Source organism: Chlamydotis macqueenii, chromosome 7, assembly GCF_036417535.1.
Source record: "Chlamydotis macqueenii isolate bChlMac1 chromosome 7, bChlMac1.mat, whole genome shotgun sequence".
Lineage (NCBI taxonomy): Eukaryota > Metazoa > Chordata > Aves > Otidiformes > Otididae > Chlamydotis > Chlamydotis macqueenii.
In genome coordinates this window covers 37,936,827-37,962,416 of record NC_141562.1, presented here as the reverse complement: position 1 = coordinate 37,962,416, position 25,590 = coordinate 37,936,827, and the positions used below count along the sequence as shown (strand labels likewise).

Genomic DNA, 25,590 nt, shown 5'->3' with positions numbered 1-25,590 from the left:
CAGGTTTTCGGGTTTTGCTAATTTTATTGGTAGGAGTGTCTAGAGGTCGTGTAGTCCCACCTCCTGCTCACAGTAGATCCAACTAGATCAGATCATCTTGTCCAGGCAAATTTTAAGTATCTTCAGCACAGCCAATTCAGATATATCTTCAAAATACGCAAAACATATTGAAACAAGAATCAAACCTCAAATGTAGCTTGCCCCGGGCCATTTACATTCAATTCTCAACATTTTGGGGGTTTTTCTTTTGCTTTTCTGAGCAGCGTTGTTTCTGAGACCGGAGCTCAGCTCAGGACTGGAAATGGTTGCAACAAAACACTGTTTAAAAGTCTGTTGTAGTACAGATCAAACCAAGGAAACCTCATCCTGCCATCTGGAGCCCGACCGAGAGGTGGAACGGGGCCAGGCTTGGGGAGGTGATCAGAAACACCCAGCTACTGCCGGTGCGGAGCAGCGGGACGGAGCTGGAAACAACCTGTGACGGAGCATCCCTGGAATAGATGAGAATTGGCTCGGGATACGGCTCTGCCTGGAGCCGGGAAGACGGGCAGCGCCAGCAGGTATGGCAGCCCAGGCATCCCCGGGGGGAGGCAACCGAGCCTCTGGCTCTTCTAAGCCCTGCTCATTGCTAAATCACACCACCTCTTTTCTCTCACGCTTTTTTCTTTTTTTTTTTTCATTTGCTTCGTGTTTACTCTGGCCTTGAACCGCTTAGCTTTGCTCCAGGCACAAAATCAAGTAGCTTTCCTCTTGTTCTTTTCTCACCTAGCCTCAGATACAGCAAACTGAGTCCTCGAGGAAAATACAATGCACTTCATATTGGCTCCCTCAATACTAAAAAAAAAAAAAAAATGAACCACCAAACATCCCCTGCCCACACAGCCAAATTTTACAGTCTGGGGGCAAGCACTCTCCTCCCCATCTCTAGGGAACTTGAGGGATTTTATTTATTTTAGCGAATCGTTCGTTAACTATCAGGATAAAGAGGACTGGGTGCGTTCAGTTAGCAAATCCTTTGATTTCTCTTTGCTCCAGATCCAGACCTTGAACACAGCCCTTGAACCTGTTTGACCCCAGATTTGCCTCGCACGACCCTGCTGCCCCCAGAGCGTGAGCTGGCAGCACCGTCATCTCACTTGGCTCTTGCTTTTGGTAAAATGTGAAATTCCTCTTGGCTCCGCTTTCTACATTTGGATTTTCCGCAGCCAATCTCTTCTCTCCCAGATCTGGGAGGAATATTCAAGACAAAAGCGGACGTCAAGAAATGGAGTCCACAAGCGCTGAGGGTTTACGTTCCTCCGCGGCGCAGGGGGAGGCACCGGGCGCAGGGCTGGGAGCTGCCCGCTGCTCCTGCAAGCTTCCCCGAGCAAATGTCAGCTCCCTGCTCCGTCGTGCCTTTACCTCTATAGCTCCAGCAAGATGACAGCTACGAGATGTTGCTTTGCAGGAGGGAATAGCGCAGGTCACATCCTCAGCTAACGCAAAGTGGCATAACGAAATGCTGATTGATACCCGCCAGTAGCCTGGCTCGCTAGTCAGTTACTCAAATGGAGGTAAAATCCTCGTTAATCTAAAATTTCAAAGCCTCGGCGGCCCTTGATCCATGGAGGGAAGGTGGATCCAGAGCATGCAGCTAGAGGTGCCCTCTGTCCTTCAACAGGGCTTTGAAGAAGCATAGACACTGACAGCAAGGGCCAACACAATTGTTACTAATTAAAATTAAACGAGGAAAGTTGTGCTGAGAAAGCCAAAGGAAGGATATTCAAGCAAAGACTGATTGCGCGGCTGTGCGAACCTTGAGCTAGAATATATATATTTCCAGACTTTCTAAAGTTGGCCGAGTTTCTTCTAAAAGTGAATATTTCCAGGCCTCCCGGGAGACTCAGCCTCTCCACTCCAAGCCAGGATGCGTGCGCAGCTCCCCACTTCCAGGTAAAACGCTGCTGCTGCAGAAGCGATTGCCTTTGAAGCCTAATAAAATCACAGTTTAAACACAATCTGTGCAGTTCCTTCTGAGACCAAACACAAGCCTAGAAAGGAGAACCAGCGCCGCTCCACAAGCAACCATTTTGCCTCGGTGTTCACTTTTTGCGCGGGAAATATCAGCGCTTTTGTGGTCAAGCTCATGATTTGCTTTGTAGGAGACCGGGTTGTTTCAAGCCAGGGAACGAGCTCTGCTCCACATTCACATCATCAAAGGGCCGAGTATTCCTCCTGATATTTAATACATTTCATCTCCATCTTTTAATGCAGAAATTGAAGTATACTGTGTCTTTAAAAAAAAAAAAATCCCAGCTTTGACTGTTAATTCAGCTTCCTACATACAGTCTCATTTACTGTTATCTATTTTTATTCTCACTGGGGATTAGGTAAGCAACCAGCAGTATTTCCAGCTGTCCTTTTTGCATCACTGTTTGAAAACTGCGTGGACCACAAAGAACATAATTACAAAAACAAATTGCTAGTACAACCGCTCTGTTAATAAGCAGGGACCTGTTGTAAGTTCTGAAACTTAGAGAGGCCGCTTCAGTCTTCTGTTTTCATTAAACTGTGGCTGCAGAGAGCAGATATAATTGCATTTCTTTTCTTTTTAAAGGCTAGAGGTTACCCAAAGTAATTTGTATATTACTTTTTTTCCTCTGTAAGTCCAAATCAGTTCTCTCAATGGAAAACATTACATACTAGGGGTCATTCTGCAAGTGTTTTGCATTAGTGCAAAAATTGCATTCATGTACCAAGATGTTTAAGCACCTACCAAGTTGTCGCCAACCATCTGCACTGCTGGTAGCACTAAATCAGCCGGGTACGTACGCAAAGCCAATGTAATTTATCTGTCAGGCAGTATTTCACTTAAAACATATTTCTGTAAAATATGAAATACTTAGAGGCACCCACTTTCCTATCTGAGTCTGACGTTTTCCATTACCGCCCGGGCAAAATTGTCTTTTTAATGGAGCAAGAAAATCTTTGTGCACCGGAGCTCCAGCATTAGGGAAGGGGTTTCAATTTGCATTATGTTAATAGGCAATTATCAGCATAGGAAAAATGAGGGACCTTGTGCGTGTGTGTGCTGGGGGAGCTGCTGCCTCTGCTCCGCGCTGAAGCGCTGGGGCTGGGATGATGCTGGACGGAGCGTGAGCTTCTCCTGCAGCTCCAAGGCAAAGCACCCGCATGTCATCCAAAGCCAAGTGCGTAGGAGCCAAGGTGCTGTTTCATAGCACTATAAAGAAAAGCCAGGTGAGCTTTATGAAGCTTGAGCTTAATCTTTGACTCAGATTTATGCGAGGAAGCCTTCTAAGTCTGGAAACACCCGGCACTGTGTTTTACCATTCCCCATGATCTGAGCGACTTACGCTCTGTGTAGGCTATGGCACCAACACGTGTATTTTTAGAGTTCATGATCCAAATTGTTTATGCAGAAAATCTGAGCTAGAGGCGGATGGAGAAATAATCTCATTTTGTCCTATTCTTCACATTCTGCAAGGTAGAGTGCTAATAAAACATTTTCAATAAACAAACTAACCAGCCATAAGTTGCTGCTTTTAATATAAGACACTAAGTCTCTGTATGAATTTTCCAGATTCTGCACCTGATTAATGACATACCATTTTGGCTGAATTTATGTTCGGGGAAAGTGCAGGGTGTACTTCCTTCGCAAACAGAAACAATATGTGCAGGCTCCTTCTTTTACCTGCGCCATATGCCCGAGCGAGGAGGAGCAGGAGGTGGAGGAGCGGCAGGGAAACCTCCTGACCGCGCTGGGCGCTTGGCTGAGGTGGAGGGAAGGTGGCCAAGGTCTGGGGACAGAGGACTTTTTTAGGTTTATTTATTTAGGTTTTGCCCTCCCACATCAGAACCAAAAGTTGCAGTCAGCAAACTGCTGGGACTGAAGGTCTCGGATTGAAGCTAATCCACTAAAATAAGTTAATTCAGTGTGAGATGCATGAAACTACACAAATAATACAAGTAGCTGGAGAAATGGTATATCTGCTCACGGCAAAGGCAACTAAAGTCATCAAACCTGCTATAATTTTATACACCAAATAATTTCTGATTGTATCTGAAAGCTGCGTAAGTTCAGGATCACGTATTCAAAGAAATACATTATTATGATCAGAATATTGATAACTTCACAATAATATTCTTAGCAGTGACAAAATAGCATTTACTTCTGCTCTGATAATGTAATTGTACATAAATTAGCATATGCAGTACACCAAAAGTGAAAATTGAGGCCTTGACACGGTGATAGAAAACTCGCTGTGTAAGTGTATGAAGCCAAGCCAAGATTCTAAAATTTAAAGACATTTCAAATGCTTAAAACCCAAAAACTATTCTCCATGTTTAAGAGGGTCATATACATCAACGGTGAAGGTTACTGGGACAAAGAATGCCTAACTTCAACAGAACTGGTTTTCTTCTAGAAAATCCAGACTCCCATCCCCTACTCTCATGTCCATTTCCAGCTGCGGCAAAAAATTATGAATGTGCTACTTCATGCCCAGCCAGAATAACTGGAAGAAAGCTGCACCAGGTTGTGCCATACAGCATCTTGCCAAGCCGGCTGTGGTGGAGATGAAGAAACACGGTTGGAACTGCTGACGAGAACTGATGAACACAGAGTTTGGTCACTGCCTTTGGCCATGACCCGGGGATGTGAACCATACCAGGGTCAGAGCCAGCACGTCCCAGAGGAGATTGCAAAGCAAAATAGTCAGAGGATGTCAGGTATCAGCATCTCGTGCCTAAACACGCTTCTGTCGAAGGCCAAGTCCAGTCTTTCTTCCCAGGCTAACACGGAAACACCAACAAGACCTTGGTCAAAGCAGACCCTGACGTAAAAACCCTCTTTGGGTCCATAAATTTATTGCTCTAAAACATCCTTTAGATCCCTGGCTCAAAGCCGCTCTCTGCCCCATTTCTCCCACCTGGAGCACAACGGAAAAGATTTCATTGGAAATATTGCTGGCTGCCTGCCAGAGGGAGGTCCTCAGGAGGATACGGTCTACCTGCAACGGGGCAGAAAGCAGCAGAGGATCTGCAAAGAGGGAGGTTTGTGGGAAAACTCTGCGGGCTAAATAAAAGGGGAGGGGGAAAACCAAGTGCTTGCTTACACCGTTGGCCTAACTTTTAAATCAGTTTTTAATTGCATGAAAAGCCGTCTTCATCCCTTTTGATTACATCCTTCTATCGCCCGCAGAACCGCAGCATCTGAACATCTTATTAATAAAAGCTATTTTGGAAAATAAAACTCCTTCGGAATATATGAGGATTAACACTATATATAGACAACGATGGCTTAAAGGAGATTGTTATGGTCTATTGTGCAAATACATATTTACTAGAGCTTTTGAAATACAGATCATGCAAATATGTATTCAGGGACTTTTAAAAATGCAGATTATTGACCTGACAGATCATAAAGGCTCCTTTGAAACCACTCTGGGTTACAGTATCATGTAAATACTTATTTAGGCAATTTTAAAAAATCTTTGCTAGTACAGTCAGTGAAAATCCTCATGAAAATAAACGTTTTTCTCACCTGAAAGGCACGGCGATTTTGAAAGCTAAAAACTTGTCTCCCCCACATTTGTATAAACCAACTCCATCCTGTCTGGGGATGGCAAAGCTGTGTTCCGCAGGGTATAACGTCACCTGTCCCACAGTGGCCACCTGCATCCTGGTGACAGTGCAGGGTGGTCCTGGCTCCCAGAGCAGGGTGAGAACTGGTTCAGGTGGGCGCTGGCATCTGAGGTGCCCGAGTCTGAAGCAGAACTGGGGTTGAGAAATGCATTGAGATGCCAGTCCTCTAAAAAAGCTCTTGCATGTGCTGCAGTTCAGGTTTTAGGGGTTCAGGTGTTGTCTATGAGTTAGGAAGATGGCGCCTTGGCAAGCCCTTTCAGCTCCCCATGCATAAGAAAAAACCCATCTGTCCTCAGCAGAAGACACGGTGTGCCTTTTCCAGGCGTCATGACAAGGTGTGATGGCAGCGAAGGATGGGTGGCTGTGCTCTCCAGCATAGACAGAGGAGAGTAACAATAAGGGATGGTGGTTAAATATTTTATATCAAAAAGAGAAAAATGGATATTCATCTCGCGTGCAACCAATTGGGCAGGTGTGACTTCACCCTGGAGAAGAGGAGGCTCCGGGGAGACCTAATAGCGGTCTTCCAGTACCTCAAGGGGGCCTACAGGAAAGATGGGGAGAGACTCTTCAGTAGGGCCTGTTGTGATAGGACAAGGGGTAATGGTTTTAAAGTAGAGGGAGGTACATTTAGATTGGATATTAGGAAAAAATTTTTTACAATGCGAGTTGTAGAACACTGGCACAGGTTGCCCAGAGAGGCGGTGGATGCCCCATCCCTGGAAACATTCCAGGCCAGGTTGGACGGGGCTGTGAGTGACCTGATGTGGTTGGAGATGTCCCTGCTTCTGGCAGGGGGGTTGGACTGGGTGGGCTTTAAGGTCCCTTCCAACCCAAACCATTCTATGATTCTATGATTCTATGACTTCCAGTTACCACAGCACGGGCTGGATTGGTTGCATTGGGGATGAAAAGAGCATTTCTTCTTAGCAATTTCCTGAACAAACTGATATTCTCAGTTTTACACAGATCACTTATTATTCAATATGACATTAATAGTATAATGACATTTGTGAATTCCTATTCCTGTGTCTGATAAAGAGAGCAAAAGGCACTGTTTATATACATGGCTCAGTAGTACAGTAGTTGTTAGGTTTTGTTACGTGTTACAATAACACAGTCTTCCAAGAATTTGTGCATGTGTGTTAAACTGGTTGTGCCAGGTGATTGCAATATTCCTGGAGCACAGACGCTGCCTTGATGAATAGTGGTGTAAATGCTCCAGCAATTTTGCACATAAATGTGTCAGCTCTGGTCTGCATAATGGAGAGAGGTCCTTTCATGGACTGGATAAAAGCGAGTTTATGAATCATGGAAAAACATGCTTCCCATAGAAAAAAGCATGTTATGTGAATTTTCTTCAGAAAGTCTTCAAAAAAAAAAAAAAGCAAAAAAAAAAAACAAACCAAAAACCCCAACCTGGAATCCAGCCAGAGCATTTTAGTGCTCTTTTGTCATTCTGGTGGTTGAGGAGAGCTGTTCACGGTGATTAACAAGGGTGTGCGGATTTGGGGTTTTTTTTAAATACAACTACAAAACAAAAGGTAGTAAATTTAATTTTCATTAGGGTAGAGTTACTGTTCTGTTACTCCGAGCAGGAATACACATTAACAAAAACTCCTTGTTACTTTCTCTCTGCAGATCTGGCTTCTATTTGCCTCGGCTACAGGAAGGTTTGACTTAACGTTCACTATTCAACAAGGCACCATAAAATCTCCCGCAAGAAAATTTACTGGAGGTGTACAGTAAATCACGCAAGGGGTACGCACACTCATTTACAGAACACAGACTCACTCCATTGTACGAGCAACAATTAAGGGGTGCACCTTGTGCACACCCCGTTTTTAATGCTCTTTGCTGGCACTTGGACAATTTGAGACAATAAAGGTTTCCCAACTTTTTGGTTTTGTGTTATAAACAGAGCCACGTAGGAAAACCAAACTTTGGCAGAATTTCCACTACTAGTTGTTTATATTAAAATATGTTAGAAATGGTTACGCCTCTAAACGCTGCAATCTTTGCAGTGCCAGCAGCCATCTCTGTGTAGCATTTGGGCTCAATAAAACAATAAACTATTTTCAATTTGGGGAAAGACACTGCAAGCCAGAACTGGAGCATCTAGGTTAAATTGGTTTCTATTTCGTTTTACACACTGAGGGACAGGCATCATTCTTGCTAGTTTTGATGACAAACTCCTATCCCTGTGGCATCTTTCCTGAACGGGTGCATAAGAGGGAGTCAAACACTACCCCATCCTTTGGATTTTGATGGACTTCCAATGTTTACCTTCCCTCCTTCTTTTACCGCTGTGTTAAGGAGAGGGAAAGGATTTTGTGAGTTGATGCCCCCAACTTAGACCTTTATAGAGAAGAGCATTTTAGGAATCAAAGCACAAAAAGGCCATAAACCCCACCTATTTTGTCCCTTGTTTGGGTGGCAATGGGAAGCAGAGCGAGAAAGAAGCCTCTTTCAGCAGGGATGGATGCTCCTGTCCCCGTGTGCCAGCGCGGGGCTGGTGCCGCGAGTACCCTCTGCCCAGCCAGACGTGCCCGACCTGCTCGTGGGGCTCTGACGCGCAGCACGGGGAGGGGGCAAAACCCAAATGAGCTAATTATCCTAATCACAAGGCCGTCCTCGGTCACCATCCACTGGACAAAGCCACCCCAGTAGCTGGAATTAGGAGATCTGGGGAAAACTGATCCTGCTGCTGGGCCATAAACAGAGGAGCGCACCTGAAGCAGCCACGAACCCCCGGGGAGTGCTGGGGGAAGTGAGAAGCTGGTTACTGCGAAGACAAGTGACTGTGAAATCCTGTTTTATTCTTCCTGCCATAAAAGCGTGTCAGTTCTTCAAGGAGGTGTTTGCGGGGCCACAAGTAATTTTGCAAAAACGACGGGAGGGGTTTCCTTGGCCGGGAAGGCTCCCTGCCTCTGCGAGCCGACGACACTGGTTACCACGCGGCTGTGCCTTCTCCCAGTATCCTCAGCCATGCTGTGTTTTGCACTTGGATGTTCCATCTTGACACAGATAGATGCACAGGAAATACGTATATTTGTGTTTGTAAGCAATAAAGATAATCCAGTCAGGTTTTAACTTGTGTGGCTGGGTTGCTCTTTGTTTTTTTAACAGACTGGCAGCTGACCTCCATCGGAAGCTGCACTTGGACAGTGCTGAAAGATCGTTTTAGGGATGCAGGGCTCTGCAAGGACGTTTGGGAATTTGTCAGCCTTGCCCGCCTGCCTTTTGATCTTCCTTTCATTACCTCATCACTACAAACTGTTTACGTTGTGTTACCCAAGTGCTTACCTAAGGAGTGTATATTCAAATTTCATCAAAAAAAAAAAAAAAAACAAACCCACCAAATATTATTTCAGAAAAACTTGGTTAAATCAACAGTCTTCTTTATGGTCTTATTCTCCTCCAGATGAACTCAGTGAATTCCCTTTTATTAAGGTCAATGGTATAGAATCAAGCCCTTACATACAAAATATAAAAACCTCTTATTTTTGAGGCTGAAAGTGTTAAGAGACAAGACGCAGAATTTCATACAACTCCACCTTCACATTCATATGTTGATTACCGACACCTTTTAGATTAATAAGAAGCAAACAAAAGTCACTGAAAGTGTAACCCAAGCACAAGAAAAATACAAATTTGTATATAGCACAGCTTCTGAAATTCCTCCTCCCAACCCTTGCCTCAAGTGTGTCCATTTTCCTCACATGTCTGATCTCAAATAACCTTGGAGGTTTCGCACAATGCAGAGGAACCCCAGAAAATAATAAAGGTATTTTGTGAAATACTGCTTAGTCTCTGGGATAAACCTAGAGCACTGACTTGTATAGCTAGAGGCTTATTTTTAGATCCTCCAGAGAATATGTGTGAGAAAGGAGAGAGAGAGAAAGAAAGAGAGGGAAAGAACAATTTAAATCATCATAACTTCATAAATTAGATTTTTTGGTAAGATTATTTGATAAAATGTAGCTGAAAATACATTTACAATCAAAATGGATTTATTGTGATTTTAAAGCCCTTGCCTAAAAAAAAAAAAAGTGTTTGCTTTGCATTAGCTCCTCCAAGAGGCCAAAATTGTTTAAAAAAATAAAAAAGAGTTAATAAGTGTGCCCATTTTTACTAAATTATTGAGATGACCAGTCTAAAACCAGACCCTTTTCTCCTCCAGGAGTGGGATGGCTGCATCGGGGGGGGTTTGGAAGGAAGCCCCAGCCCTGATGTCCCGTCCGTGGTGACCAAACGCCCAACCACGGGGACTTCAGCAAAATGTGAGTGCAGGGGCCAGTCCTCCCCCTGAGGAAAAGAAAGGAGAAGCAAAAAAATTGCCCATCAGGGACCCACCCAGGACCTGGCCCAGGGGACATCTTGCACTGCATCTCCATGGTTGAAACTCGACTGATGGATGGGGCAGCAGGAAAATAAGCTCAGGACACTGGTAAATTCTATTTTTTTTTCCTCCTTCCCTTTCTTTCCTTCTTTTCTTTTCTTTTCTTTTCTTTTCTTTTCTTTTCTTTTCTTTTCTTTTCTTTTCTTTTCTTTTCTTTTCTTTTCTTTTCTTTTCTTTTCTTTTCTTTTTCTTTTCTTTTCCCTTCTCTTTTTTTTTCTTTTCTTTCCTATTTCTTTTCTATTCTTTCCTATTTCTTTTCTATTCTTTCCTATTTCTTTTCTATTCTTTCCTATTTCTTTTCTTTTTTCTTTCCTATTTCTTTTCTTTTTTCTTTTCTTGCCTTTGCAGAAAGGTGAGGCCTTTGCAGAAGGGCCAGGAGGGAGCGGGCTGGGTGGGAAAGGAAGTATATTTTACAGCACTTTCATTACTCAACTTGATGAGAGCTAATAAAAATTCTTAATTGAAAATAAGTACCTTAATGACAATATCGTAATCAGGAGTTATATTTCCTATTTATTTCAATATAAAATACCTTACTTTCTGAATGAATAGTAGCAAATTATTTGAAACAGTTTTACTTATTGGCTAACACATTAGAAAGATAGTAAATACATTTTTAAGTAGAATCACCTGCAGTAGGTTTTTCACTGCAATTTTCCTTTCTGTTGCTAAAAACAATATTAGATAGTCTCCTAACTGTTATTGAAACATATACAGTTGCTTTCCCATATCTTTATTTGGCTTTTCAGCTGTGGAGTCAGCATTTAATCCAACCATTTGTGACATGGTTAACACCCACAGTCATTTCCTGTTATGCCTCACACTGACTATAGTGGGCTGCTGTATATTTTCCAACGCCCACTCTGCTGTCTTTACAATCAGATTATGCCATTAGACATAGACAATGAATCAGTGTAATTGTTCTAATATGGCAAAACTGCCAGCAAGCATTAACCCTTTCTCGGGACTTTGTAGTTAATTCTGAGTAGACCTGTGGTTACAAGGTGCTAAGAGACTTTGGGGTTTTTATGCTATGGAAGGGTTCATTTTAGTTAATAAAGTAACATTTAAAGTGCTTGTTTTGCTTTCTATAGCATGATTGAGAAGTCTAGCCAACAACAAAGAAGAAACAATTAATAAAGACAAAAAAAAGGTGAATCAATGTTTTTAATCATAAAAATTCCTAGAGTGAATTTTGAAGAAAACTGTGTCAAGAAGAGAGAACATTTGTGGACAATAAGATCATTCTGTGCTTCTTCAAGAGTTTTCTTTAGGACCTAACGAACGCATAAAGCCAAGGATACGGTCTACGTATCCCACCCTAGCTACAGTGCTATTAAATGGCTTTTCACACGTACATCCGTGTTGACACACTACAAAAATGCTTCTTCCCGACACCCTTTTGTTCAAATGCTTGTAGTAAATCGGCTGCTGATCAAAGCAACACCACCCTTTGCAGTGAGTAGAGGACTAATTGTAAATCAAAAGTTTATTAGCATTGGAAATGCGATTTCTACAGTGGTCTGGAGATTTTTGCAAATAATTTGTTTAGGCCCCAAAATAACCATCATTAAATGAAGGGAAGTCTCTATACAGACACCTTTTGACATTAATTTAGGCTGGTAATGTATCAGATTAGAGTTTAACATGAAACTCTGACTTGGGTAATTAAAATCTTATTACTTAAGCGGATATTCTCACTTTAATGTGAATGCAGGGAATCAGCTTGCCCTGCTCTACCCTTAGTCAATACTAAGGAGTGGACCTAAAGCAGGAGAGGGATGAGATCAGGTACCAAGGATGCTGTGCTCATCTCCCCTCCAGATTTCACAGCAGTTGAGGTTACACAGTCACCCTTAAAATGTTCCTTTCATCTACTCATTTCTTCATATATACCGTGGCAAAAGTATTTTCTTTAACAAAATATGCTAGGTGTAAGCAAATCTAGGAGAGAATAGGAGGAATTTTTTTAAATTTTTTTTTTCACTGAGAGCTCTGCAAGATTCCTGTGGAAGAAAAAAAAAACAACTCAAAACTACTAAGAGTCAAAACCTATTAATTAAATATAGGGAAAACAACGCCTACCCACAAAATAGGCAAAATCTAAGCAAAAATATAACAAAGAAAATACGAAATTCCTGTGTAATCTATGGGAAATACATATATGCATAGAATTAGGGCAGGCATTCCTGCAGAAAACTGAATTATTTTAAAGCCAAGTGAAGTCTTGGAAAAAGTAATGTAGTACTGAAAGCTTTAAGCGTTGAGTTCAGGTCAAAATGCAGAAGGCACGCAGTACAAATAGCTTGATAGTGCAGGACTAAGCAAAAGCTCGGTATCAATAGGGATGGAGGAGCTCACTTGTGTTAGCAGGGCATCGGCTGGCACCAAGATCCCAACAGAGCTGGCAGCAAACCCTGGCTTTGGTGTCCATGACCCTGTGGCAGAGCATACACTATTGAACTACACGGTCCAGTTTTGAACCAAAGCTGGTTTGCCGATGGGCAACATGCTTCTCCAGCTGCATTGTGATGGCTGGCACTTGCACTCATTATTGACTGAATCTCCAGTAAAACCAAGGTCCCAGTCTACTGCCAATGAGTTCCCACCACGAATGACATAGGGGAGGATCCAAACTGTGCGCTCCTGCACGGGATCTTCAAGCCTGAGCTCTCAGATTCTGTATATTTTAATGGGAATGTGTATGAGCAAGATATGACTAAGGACTGGGGAATCCAGCCTGCTGTATGTAATGTGCTTTAGGACCTTCTGGGATGAAGCTGCTTTATAAATGCCAGATATAGCACCATTACTTTCACTTCAGTTTTTATAACTTTGGCAAAAACGTTCCTGTCAGGATAAAACTTGGCCTGCTTCTCCTGGGCTTGGGAGGGAATCTTGGTTTTTTTTTCCAAATCTGAGGAATTTGATTTGGCTGAATTACAGTTCATTTAATGCAAAAAAAAAAAAGAAAAAGTTGAAAGCATTTGACACTAAGCCCTTTTTGTGAACTCAGCTCAAGACAGCTTTGTCTTTAAATACCAAACCTGCTAAGGCTCTTTTTTGGAAGACTTTTTTTTTTTTTAAATTCTTTTTCATTTCTTGGTAACATATGCCCCACCTGCCATTTTTAGTCTAGTTTCTTAAATAATTCACGACTGTTAGTACATATAATACTTTTATACTTCAGAGTGAATAACATATATTTAAATATGTTTAGGTCATATTTAAATATCTGTTTGCAAACAGGACACCACATCATTCGGGGTTGTACCTAATCACCTAGCACACTGTCATTTAATTTGATTCAAAGATTTTTGAAGTTAATGTTAGAGCACCGTTCAACTGTATTCAGCTGATGGCACATGTGAAACAGAGCAAAGATTTTCTGAAAAATAGAGGAGTTCCCAAATTCACTGGATTTTTTGAACTCATTGCAGGAAAATACTAAATGGAAAGAAGAGAGAATTCTAAAAAATGTCGTAAACACACACACACATGCACACACACACATATATATGTGAAAAAAAACCTGAAGATATCTTTGGGAGGCAATAAATTATCTACTCGTAGACAGACAGATAGACAGACATTGGTTGTGTGGGGAGAGAACCGCCATTCACAGTGCACTCAGCACAGCTCACCAGAACATTTTGAGGAGGACTCGTAGCAAACACGGCATTGTGTACATTTTTGCCATGCTGCAATGGAATATGAAGAACAAAAACGACTGATGTGGCAATTACTGCCTTAAAGACCAGTTTACCCATCATGAGGCTTTGGCAGTGCCCGTGGGAGGGTGCTGGGAGGGCAGCCCAGACCCACCGGCCAGGAACAGGGCAGGAGATGCACAGAGATGAAGCAAAAAGGAGACCAGAAGGGAGAAGGAAGGAAGTTGGTGGGCAAAAATCCAGCAAAGTGGTACGCTGGGGAGAGACAAAGAAACCTTGGGCTTTCTGGCATGTGCACTGAAACTAAATGCATATTTGGCATTTCTAACTGGCTCTCAGACGGGCCTGCATATCACAGTGTGCTTATTGAAATAGAAAAGCTGGTTCAGGAAAATGGGATATATGTATTTTTTTCCCCCTCCTTGATTTTGTGTTAAAGATATAGACTGACTGTGTAAGAATCACCTTAGTAAAGTTGTGAATGATTTGTGACCTGAACAGTCTCTGACAAGTGCAGGGAGCAGAGATGGGAAGTGTCATGCTGCTTTCTGTACTGCACAGCTCAGCCAGAAAAGTCCATTAAGTTCAAGCACTCAAAAAGAACAAAATCTCCTCAGCGCTTGGGTGTTTTAGCTCTTTTTACTGGAGTCCTCAGCAACAGGACCCTTTTCAAACGTGTTAGACAATGTCTGTCCTTTCCTTCTCTTGGTTCACCCACTAAGGAGCCACATCCTCAGCTCATGCAACCTGATGTTTTCCGGAGTCCCCAGTGCATTTAAACACAGAAACCAGTAAGTTCCTCCTATCCTACCTTTAATTCTTACTCCTTCTGAAGAGACTTCTAAACATCGTGTCTTTGCTGCTATTACTAATGTGGGACATCACCAAGCACAGAAAAGACCACTCAGTAGAGCTGATAGTTCTGAAGGACTTCCACATCTCCCCAGCATTCTAAACACACACAATATTGGTAATTGTACGTATTGTCACACGTACAATTAAATGTGAGTACACATTGTACCGCTGCGAAAATATTCCCAATTTTGGTATACTGGTTCAGAGCTGGCACAGAGAGTGTGGGTGTCTCCATGTCTCCATGGTGTAATTGGCTTTGGCTGCTCCTTATCCAACAGCTATGGCCAGCAATAACCACAGCATGGACTCTTATGCTGGGGGTGAGCTTCTGCTTACTCCTTCCAAGGGGGCTTGAAGGACCATGCTTTGCAGAAGCATTCCACCCCATAGAGTGAAAGGGAATGTTGGACACTTAGTTCCTGCAAGCACAAACATCCCACCAAGTCCTTTCCTTGTGGTGCCTCTCTTGACCTTGCTGATGGCCTACAGTAGCACCACTTTTCACTTTTATGGCATGTTTCTTGCAAAGATGCACATGGCTGAGAAGCTTTGGAGTGATCCTGCCTAGAGTCACAGCAATGTCGCTGCAGTAGGTCAGCCTTGGGAACGATTTTGTCGGCATGGGGACTCATGGCACGCAATTCAACTGCCTATGGACCAAGGGGAGCTGCAGTCCACAGTATACGTTTGTTGACAGGTCCCTGATAGGTCATCACACATGTTTTGGAGCTGGAGGTAAGCTGGATTTAAGGTAAGGAGTTGAAAAGAAGAGCAGATGAATACCCTAAAATGCTCAACCTAGTTAATCTTTAGGTTTTGAAATTTTAAATTAATCTACTGCACTGCAAAGAAAAGCAAAGTAACAATCAATGTGTCTCAGCACAGGCAGAAGACATATCTATGCCGGGCTGTTTAGAGTACACAGCCCACTCGACGGGATGAGTGTGGGGGAAAGAAAACACATGGCTGAGGTATTATGACAGCTGAGGTGGAACAGGACAAGGCAAGATGCCAGGGTATGGCCAGCGGCGCGCAATCCATCCATACTCCGAAATGATCATTCCCTTCCGCTGGTACCACTTCCTGGCACCGCTGACTGTACCTGATAGGACGGACAGGACAAAGGGAAGCTTGTGCTGGCAGATCAGTAAAGCCCTTTTGCAGACGGCGAGGAGAGCTGTGTAAAAGGGCCAGTGTGTAGAGAAAGAGCAGCCGCATTCTGCCTTTGTGAAAACAAAAAAAAATCAGATTGTGCGTTAACCACTTCACAGCAAGGGGAGAAACGTGCAAGAGTTAGAGAGAAATGAAACAAAGGAACACTTTCAAATATCGAATAAAAGGCTCCTTATAGTCTACCTGCCTGTGTTTCCTGATGGGTGCATGCATCGCATCTTTAGGGAAAGAAGAGTTATTTTCTTAGATTCCTGTGAAAACTTCTATTTTATAATTAATAAAATAAAATGAAAAGAAAAGGTCAATCAGTATCATCATGAGAAACCAGACATGGCTGTGATTTTCAAATCTGCTGAGTTTAAGTATCTTTTCTAGTGTATAGCTGGTATTAAGGGAATATTTTTTTTACCTTTTATTCTGAGTTGAGTCGCAGAGGTCATGGTAAACTGGAGCTAGGGCTATTCAAAGTTATGTTCATGCTTATAAACTATCTTGACTGCTACAGGCTCTGATATTTTCTTTAGAGACAAAACATACCCTCACACTCACTCTTCAGTATGTAGTTGAGCGATCTCAGGAGTCTGAGCTTTGTTTTTCTTTTAATTTCATTTGAAACCCTTCCAAATCCTGGAAGGGTTTCAAATCAGAGAGGGATCTTACCCAAGGACTTATTTTTAAGGCAAAGTTGTATAATGCAACCTTTTATTTTCTGGACTTTATGTAAATGCTATGCTTGCCAACCATCAATTCATTAGTGTGTGTTTTCACCACCGTCTCTGCAATGGGTTTCCAGTAGGGACCTCTACTGTCAGCCGACTGTCCCACGGTCCCAAAACCAGGCCTGTACTTCTGCTTCACAGCTACACCCTCCTCATGAGGAACTCCTGGTTAGTCCAGAAGTAACGATGCCCTCCTCTACCATCCCACAGAAACTATTTTTTGAAAGAAAAGTAATGGGGAAGGAAGAAGTGAGGACAGCTCATGCACTACAGTGGCAATGGTAATGCTCCCCTGATGTTTTGGCAGTGCTGTGGACTGCAATTTTTGCCCCATATAAAAATGGTGACTACACTATTGGATCCTATATTAAGTGTTATAGCTTGATGAGTAAAGTTAAAATGAATGTTTTTAAAGTGTGATATATATTATATTCTATTGGGTAGTATGTTGTATATTACAATACTCTACTAGATATAATATTATATCCTGAAGGAGGTAACAAAATATTAGTTTTAAACAGGTTATGAGTCTCCTACATGCTCGTGTCCCATTCTCTGAGCATCCATGGCACACGTATTCCAAGGTTGGTCCCTTCTCCCCTGATTGCTAACCCCAGGGGCTGACCTGTGATGGACTGCCAGCCCTTCATCTCCAGCGGGACACCTCAGTGTCGTGCTCGAGTAACATCCACTGAATTTTCTGGCGAGCCATGTGCTGGGCTTGGCTTGCTTCCACAGTGACAGGGATGGACAAACGGAGGTGTAAAACTGATCTTCTAACAGGATCTCCGGGCTCCGCTTACAAATGCTCTGGACAACAATGCAACACTGCACTGTTCTTCCTGCAGCACTGTCATCCCATTTTACAACACTTTACACACTTTATGTAACAAATATAACAGCAGAGCGGCATACGGGCAGAGAGGGAGAGAAACAAAATGATTTAATACTGTCAAACTAGAACACTGCCATCGGATGAGAGATGGGAAGTGAGAAGGTCAATAGCAAAGGTGCAATAGCTGCACTACTGAAATAGTTTGGATTATTCCTGTATGATACAGTGTTGTTTTGCAAAGGGGAAGCAGGGGCAATGTGTGTAAGAAGACCATGGGAAAGGGAAAAAAAAAACCCATCAGGAAAAGATCAATGCTTGACTGAGCTATTTTATTAAATTCCCCCTGGATTTAGTCTGAGACTTAAGGCATGATACGATCAGAGCAGATTGCCTTGGGTTATTCCACTCTGAAGTTGTCCATATAGCTGACATTGGTCATGACATATTTAATTTGAACTGGAAGTTCAGATTTAATGGTTGAATTCAAGTGGAACGGGAAGCACATAAGCAAGTCGGGACTTACTGTCCATGACTATTGCTGCTAACCTCTCGCACAGGGTATTATTAGTGTGTGTAGGACCTGGGAAGAGCTCCATACTCTCGGAACAACCTTGGATACAGGGTCAGAATCCCATTAGTGAGTAGTAGGACCCAACGTAGTTTCCAAAGGTGAGGTTATCCTACCAAAAACTATATGTGATGTAGTTTACAGGAATGAGGTGAACCTTTGGTTTCCACAAAGCCAACAGGAACTTTGCTACCCACTGTGATAAAGGCAGCTTGCATCCTTGACGTAAAATCCCCAGGAAAATCGAAACAGAACAAAACAAAATAAAATAGAGTGAATATTTACAGGCTGTCTAGTTCAACTGCCCTCCCATTCCCTCTGAAATAGTATTTGGATACAAGTAAATATATTTTTTCTCATTGCTTACTGTACCAAAGTTTTTATGAAAGAGTAGACCCTGACAGGTTTTCTTTATGAGTATTTTGAAAATTTTGCTGGACAGGGTTTAGCATGCAAACACTATGAGATACTGAAAAATGACAACCAAGTTCTTTTGAACATCTTGCCTCATGTCAAAATAGTGTCAGTAAAGTAGAAATGAAAAGAAAGACACATTAACTAACTGAAGGTACAATTAGTAGCAGAAGACTCGTTAGTAGCACCATGTGTGACTATTTCTAGACATACTTTCTGTTATCACACTTTTTCCAGTCCCAGTTATGCTCAGCCTAATAGGCACTGTTAACTTCTTGCACTGACCTTTCTACAGTGAAAAAAAAGTCAGCAGAGCCAAATCTTTTTCAATGTCTGTAAGAAGCCCACTGACTCCTGTACTTATCTGGATTCAGTGGGTTTTGACCTCTCCATAAAATCATTACGGAAACTAATCCATGCACGTTCCTTCCCCAGCCAGCAATAAACAGAACACAGATAAAGAAGTGAATGAACACTCAAAATGTGCCCTTACTCATTGTCTGGAGGAGGTGAATCAAAACAGCCTTAATGATGCTGCATCACTCCTGCATTGGTTTCACAAATTCAGGTCTTCTCTGTATTTTTTTTTTTTAATTTGATGGCTACGAGAAAAAACAAGTATCTGAAGTGGCATCCAACAGCAGAATGGGGTACCGATCTCTGTACCTGAGGTGTCTGCTCTTCATATACTGTCACCTGTATTGCATGGTTCAAGGTGAGATACAAGGGTCTGAAGAGAAGGGAATGCATCCCTCCTTGGCTGTCCCACCACAGGCAGGGTTGCGGGCAGAAGGAAAAAGTGTCCTGGTGAAGAAAAACCGCATCTGAAGGTTTCATGCTTTCATGCCAGATTCCTTGGACATCATCTCTGCCTTCCTATTGCTGTCTCTAACCCCTCCATTGGACTGAGACAACGTTCTCACATCACTGGCTGGGCCCTGAGCAAAACATGGGTCTGCTCCCACCTCCTGCAACTATAGATCTACTTAGCCCAAAGGCTGCTCACGAGCTGCGGCCTGCATGACAGCAAGTCCCATGAGCCGTTTCTCATGTCCAACCCTTCGCTGCCCACCACGGGAGCGATGTGGAGGGCACAAGGCTGGCAGCCCCCATGCCTGCAGCACCACACACCACTGACAGCCCTTCCGTGCATCTCCCTCAAGCTTTACTTAGAGTTTTGGACAGCATCATTAATCTGAGAGGCACTTATGGAAATATATCATATCCACCTGATCACTGAGGTCGTTTTCTCCTCCCATATGATTCATTGGGAGGGAATTAGGGTAAAATGTAAAAAGTATGCTGATGTAATGGTGCATTTTTCAGAAGCTCATTAATTATCTTCACCTTGAGCTTTCAGACGGGCTAAAGTTGCAAAGCAAACAATAGAAAATCTTCCTTTAAAATCATGCTAAGGAAAAAAAAAAACAAAAAAATAAGAACGCCTTTATAGCATACCTCAGCTCTGACTTATCAAACACAAGGTGTTTGTTAGATGCAACAGGTTCCTTCCTACGAAGCAGTGTTCTTACATTCCTCACACCCCCTGTAGGCTTTGAAATCAGTGTTCAAAGTGGACTTTCTGAATTCATGAAAACCCACAGGTCTGTAATACATCCCTAATGGAAGTCAAACATGACACCCTAGAGATAAAACACAGTGGCCTTACCCTCTGTTCACAGTAGGTGTCTGTGTATAATAAATATTTTATTTTACTACAAAAACAAATAACTAAACATACCCCCTGTGTTTGTTCTGAACTCTACAGTAGCTTTTGTGAGTTCACTATATTTCAAAGCTGAGGTAGGAAACCACAAAGTCACATCAGTTATATTGCATGCTGTACAAGACAAGCCAGTGCTGCTTCCAGCTCCACCAAGTTCCTGGGACCCAGGTGGCTCTGGCCCTCCAGGAGAAGACCCATGAGGAGTTTGGCTTTGGGGTGGAAAGCCCACCAGGCATAGCACCATCTTACAAACAATATATTAAAACAAAACGAACCAGGTTGATTTTGCTACTTTTAGTGTTGATGATGGTCCTGCAGGACCTGAGTTAAACTGGAGCGCGTGCTCCATTCTGCTGCAGGATCTAAGGCAGCTTCACTCAAGGTGGGACACTCAAAATACATGGATGACCTGACATCAAAGGGGGAGCACAACAGCTTCTCTGAGCTATTTTCTGTACGGCCACGCTCCTAGTTACAACTAGGACTGTGACTATTGTACTTCGCTGTTGCCTCATTTCTTAGGATAGTTGCTCTGAAAGAGGTAAGTGTAAGCTCAAACCGTCCTCTCCTTTTTTGACCCCATCTTTAGGAGTTCTCCAGCTGTGGGCCTACAATTATGGAGAACCTCTTTAGCTTCAGAAAACCATGGGAGGAGAAAACGGCTAGAAAAGAGAGCTGTGGCCTGCAGCGGAGCTCCATGGTGAGGGCTGCATCCCCCACCACAGACCAGGCAGCATCACCAAGGCTGACAGCAGCCTCTCCCCGGCTTAACTTCGTTAGGTACATGAAGTGCAAAGCATGCTTGCTGCAAGAATATAGCGAATATCCTGCTTCCCAAGGCATTCATGTTGCTCCTCTGGCTCTCAGGATAAACTCTTACCTGTCTGCTGCTTCTGCAGAGCACGCAGGGGTAAGGCACCCTCCTGGTCCAGCCCTAGCTCAGATGCGGGTCCTTCAGCTGAACCTGGAGGATGCTTTGGCTGTGGCATTACAATCTCCTCCATCTCACAGTGCTGCGGATGCTCCGGCTCTTTTCCATCAAGTGCCTAATGCTTGCTAAGAAGAGAAATGTGAGGCTTCTATCGAACATGGGTCAGGTTACGAGACATCACTCTTCTGTCAAGGGTGGTGTCGAACCACCCAACTTTTAAATACGTATATATGTAAAGGAAACGGAGAAAAGCTACCATAAATGTGCAGTTCCTGATGAATCACTGAGTTCTGACAGCTTTACACCGATATAACTGCACCTGGCCAATTTCTCAGCTGGTGTAAACTGGCATCCATCCATGCACGCACTGTAATGAAGGCAGACCCATTTACACCAGCCAGCTGCCCCATTTTTATTGATTTTAAATGATTTACATCAGGCTTAGGATGGAGTAATACATTCTTGAATCAGGCCTACGAAGTATGAGCCCTTACATTATCAGTGAATTCAAAATTAGGATTTCTTGGTCTATCGTTATTTCATGCTTTTACATCTAACAAAAGTGAGCTTTTCTAAGTGCTGCACTGCGAGGGTGTCATTATCTAGACACAATAATAAGAGATTCAGACACTGTAAAAAACCTTAAACCTTGACTTGTGGATTTATAGAAGACATTTAATGTTATTTTAACATAGTATTTGGTATGTACTTTTATGTTTCAGTGGCTTATATCATCATTTTTACTGTACTAAAACTTACATGTCCTTTTTCTTAAATAATATCCTTGTGTAAATTTTTTGTAAGCTCTAGGTTTATTTTCTGACCCATAAACTTTGACAATATATTAAAATCTTGGAGGAATTTAATATCAGTAAAAGATTATCTTAAAAAATCCTTTCTCTGTGTTGTAGAGACTTAGTCATATCTAGTCTGTTAAAAGGTTTAATAGCTGTTTGTAAATTTTACTGCAGCTGTCAATAACTTCATAATATATTGAGCCAGTTAATAGGTCAACGGAAAATATTTATAACTTGCTATAAACTGTTTACCCAAGAATAAACTAATTTCTAATGATAATGAAACATAAAATTCAATGAATATTAATTTTAATATTTCATCCTAATTTAAATAGTTTTACCATTGGCTATAAATACTATCGGAGCAGAGGTAAATGGTACTGCTTTGTCTAACTCCGGGCAAAAAATCTCTGAAAATATCACAAATGATGGAAGTTTACATTGTCCTGGAAGAAAAAAGCACGAACATCTCCAGTGCAAAAAATGCCATATATATATGGCTTGAGAAGATTTTTCTCCTTTTTCATAAAGTAGTGTTAGATAACACCTCCTCCTCCACATATCTTTTTCAAAATATAATTTTGACATTTGAATTTTTTTTTACGCCTAAATCACATATTTTATTTCATCCTAAGTCTAAGCACGCCTGGTCCTGCGGGGTGCTGCATCCCCCCACCATCACCACGTGCCTCAAGTGGCAGTGCCTGAGGGGCTGATGTTGGCAAAGGGTCTGTCCCCCTTGGTACATGAGGTGTGACCACGCCTTTGCTAGTCAGGGGCAAAATTCATTTTTATTAACACTGCAGATGTGGGACATCTGTTCAAAAATATCAGGATATAGATTTCCATAGCCTCCCAAATTTGCAAACTAGGAACCCATTACGCCACTTTCCAGGCTCCCAACTTGCATCATGTCATAGTTTATTTCGGTTGGTTTACAGAGATCAATGGTCGAATCCAACCAGGATTCAGCGATACTGGATCAGGTCATGTTCCAGCTCATTCTCTAGCAGCCTGTCACCAATGACTCTGCTCAGCTCTAAACATCCTCTTCTTGTGCCTCCATCGCATGGTCACAGTCATCAGCCTACAAGTAAGGGCTGGCAGGTCTCTTGCTGTGGTTTTCACGTTACAAAGTCGATGAACGGCACCAATTAATTTTTTATATTTAATATAAGGCTTTATTAATCTAGTATTTTATTAATAGAATTTTTAAATATTTAATAGCAAATTTTTATATGTAATAGTAAGACTTATTAATCTACTAAATTTTATTAATAGAATTTTTGTAACTTTCTTTTTTTTTCCTTCCAGATCAATTATGTAATTTTTAAAACATTGCCACACCAGACTGAAAAACATACAATCCATCCTCTCAGATCGGGATGTGTAAGGACGGCTGTTCCCCTTTCCTACTCATTCCCCACCAAAGCGTAAGTGCTGTGGCCTTATTTCCTCTCTGTTCATGCCTTCTAGGGTGGCTGTAGAGAGACCTGAGGGCCAGCAGCTCTACCTCCATTCCTAATAAGCCCTAATTATGCTTTATTTGTGCGTTGAGACTAGATTCAACAGCACATGACTCCCCTGTTAAGAAACTCTTCTTCGGTTGCATATTCCTGAGGCACCTTATGGGATGCCATTCTGCGTATAATCTGATTTTTTTCCCCTTCCAAATTAGTAACACAGTCACATAGCAAATTGGAATATGCATGTAGCTTCAACACTGATATGGCGTTGCCTTCTCCTCTTCCTGACACTTTTGATGTTGTTCCCTTTCATCGTCGTCACCATCCTGCTTCTGCAGCAGACTTCACATCTAAGGCCTTGCGCAGGGCATAATTAGAAGCTGCAGGACCAAGACATCAAGGTTGGGCTCTTGTTTTTCAGGCAGCAGCTCAGGAAAGGGCAGCTGACCCCTCGGAGGTTGCGGCGTGGACGAGGCCACTGAAGAGATGGCCCTGGGCTGGGATGCCCCTGGGCTGCCCAGACCTCTCACTGCACCTTGTCTTGGCTGCCTGGTCGCCAAAAGGATGAACTCATGAGGGATGCTGTCTCCTAAGTCACCTTCGTTAAGGCAAAGAAAATATTCCCAAAGGAGAGAAGGTCCCTCACTTCTCCCATCTCAGGACTCTTCCTCCCGCACAGAGCCGAGGAAGGGAAGAAGCGTGGAGCCAAGGGGAGCTCTTGCTTAGGTCTAACTGCTGCAAACCAGGGACAAGGCTTGCCACCTTCTCCCAAGTATCATTTTCTTACCTTTACAAGGACAAAACACAGGTTTGTGCGCAACAAACTCCTAGCCCTGCACTGCACTCTGTATCTCGTGTCCATGTATTCTTTCCCATCTGGAAAGGTATTTTGCTTATAAAATTCACAGTTTTGCTACAGTGCGGTAAAACCAGATAGTTTTCAGCTTGCTGTTGTGTAACAGGCATCTTAATGTCTAAAACTCTTAAACAAGAGTGACCATTTGTCTCGGAAAAGCACTGAACAAACAGGATTTATTGCAGTCGTGTAGTTGGCTGATCAAATTGTGTTTGTTTTTCTGGAAAGGGTTGGTATTTGGAAAATAAACTTCTTTTTGTGAGAAAACGTGTGTACCTATCCAACAAAAATACTCTTAGCGTGAAGGAAGGACACCACCAGCCCTTCCCAGCCGTCAAGTCCTTGGAGAGCAGAGCCCACGGTGAAGGCACCGAGAGCCAGTGAAGTTGGAGCAACTTTGAACCCAGTAATTCCCCAACTGCAAGGCGATGCTGGCAGCTGTGGACAAGCCTCACTTTTGCTTTATTCCTACAGCAACAATTTGAGGGCTCTCTGCCTTTCAGGTGTCACAAGGCTTATCCCAATATATGGCCAGTATGTTGCATTTCTTGGGTTTGGTGTTGGAGGGGCTGGGCAGCTCCAGAAGCTGCCCCACCATATAGAACCCCTCTACAGACCCTTGCTTGGCATGCTGGGTTCACCTGATGCTACTTCATGGGAAATGTCATGTTTCAGTGTTTTTCAGAGAAAAAGATGTTTCCGCTACTATTAATGGTAAAGCTTGAGAGAGAAAAAAAAGAAAAAAAAGGAAGATGAAGACACAGCTGTGTATTTACTCAAAACACTCCACTGTAAAATAACAAAATTCTGAAACAAAAGGTACCTCATCCTGCTGCCACCCCACTGGGCACCACACTGAGGGGGTCTCCGATACAAGAGCAGTTTTCTTACAACACCTCGCATTCTGCAAAATTAGGCACAGTCTACGTGTTAAGGAGGGAGCATCAGATCAGCGTTGGCTTTGAATTCCCTTGCTTTTGTCAGCCTCATTATTACAGCTCGAATGTTATTAAAATGCTGCTCTTCGTCTGTTAATAATCATTTCACTTCTCTATCTCTGCCACATGAACTTTAGAAAGCTGTGAAATGGGTTTTGTAGTTGCATGTTTTTTTCAAGTTCATTGATCAAACATTTGTACATTTTAATGTTATAAATAATTGAAGAGCCTTCATTTTTCAGTGTTAAAATTAAGTTTTCTGTTCTGCCTTTTAAAACTAGAACAAGGGGAAGTGTAATTTAAGCCATGAAAAGGCTGAAAAATACATGAAACTCTCTGTAACCCTTTTCTGTGAGACTCTCCTCATTTCGCTTTGATTCTTGGGAAGACTGAAGTGCGTACAGCCAGCCCTTGACAGGCTCCTCCAGCAGGTTACTAGCTAGAGGAGTTCACCTATTTTCAGAGAAGGCTTTAAACATGGGATGGGTACAAGGAGACTGTTTGAAGCCACCCAGCAGGTTTGGGAAAGGGTGGGGGCAGGGGGGAGCTGGAGGAGGTGGGTGCAAAGGAACCAGGCAGGGAGGTTTGGATGAAGG

The 25,590-nt window shown here is 42.6% G+C and overlaps 1 long non-coding RNA gene across 1 annotated transcript; it reads left to right on the top strand.

The window, feature by feature from the left end:
- Window positions 1–303: 303 nt before the first annotated feature.
- On the top strand, window positions 304–8,742 carry LOC147600141 (uncharacterized). The gene is made up of 2 exons (XR_015259092.1): window positions 304–560; window positions 7,285–8,742. It is a non-coding gene; the product is annotated as an uncharacterized LOC147600141 (long non-coding RNA).
- Window positions 8,743–25,590: the final 16,848 nt, after the last annotated feature.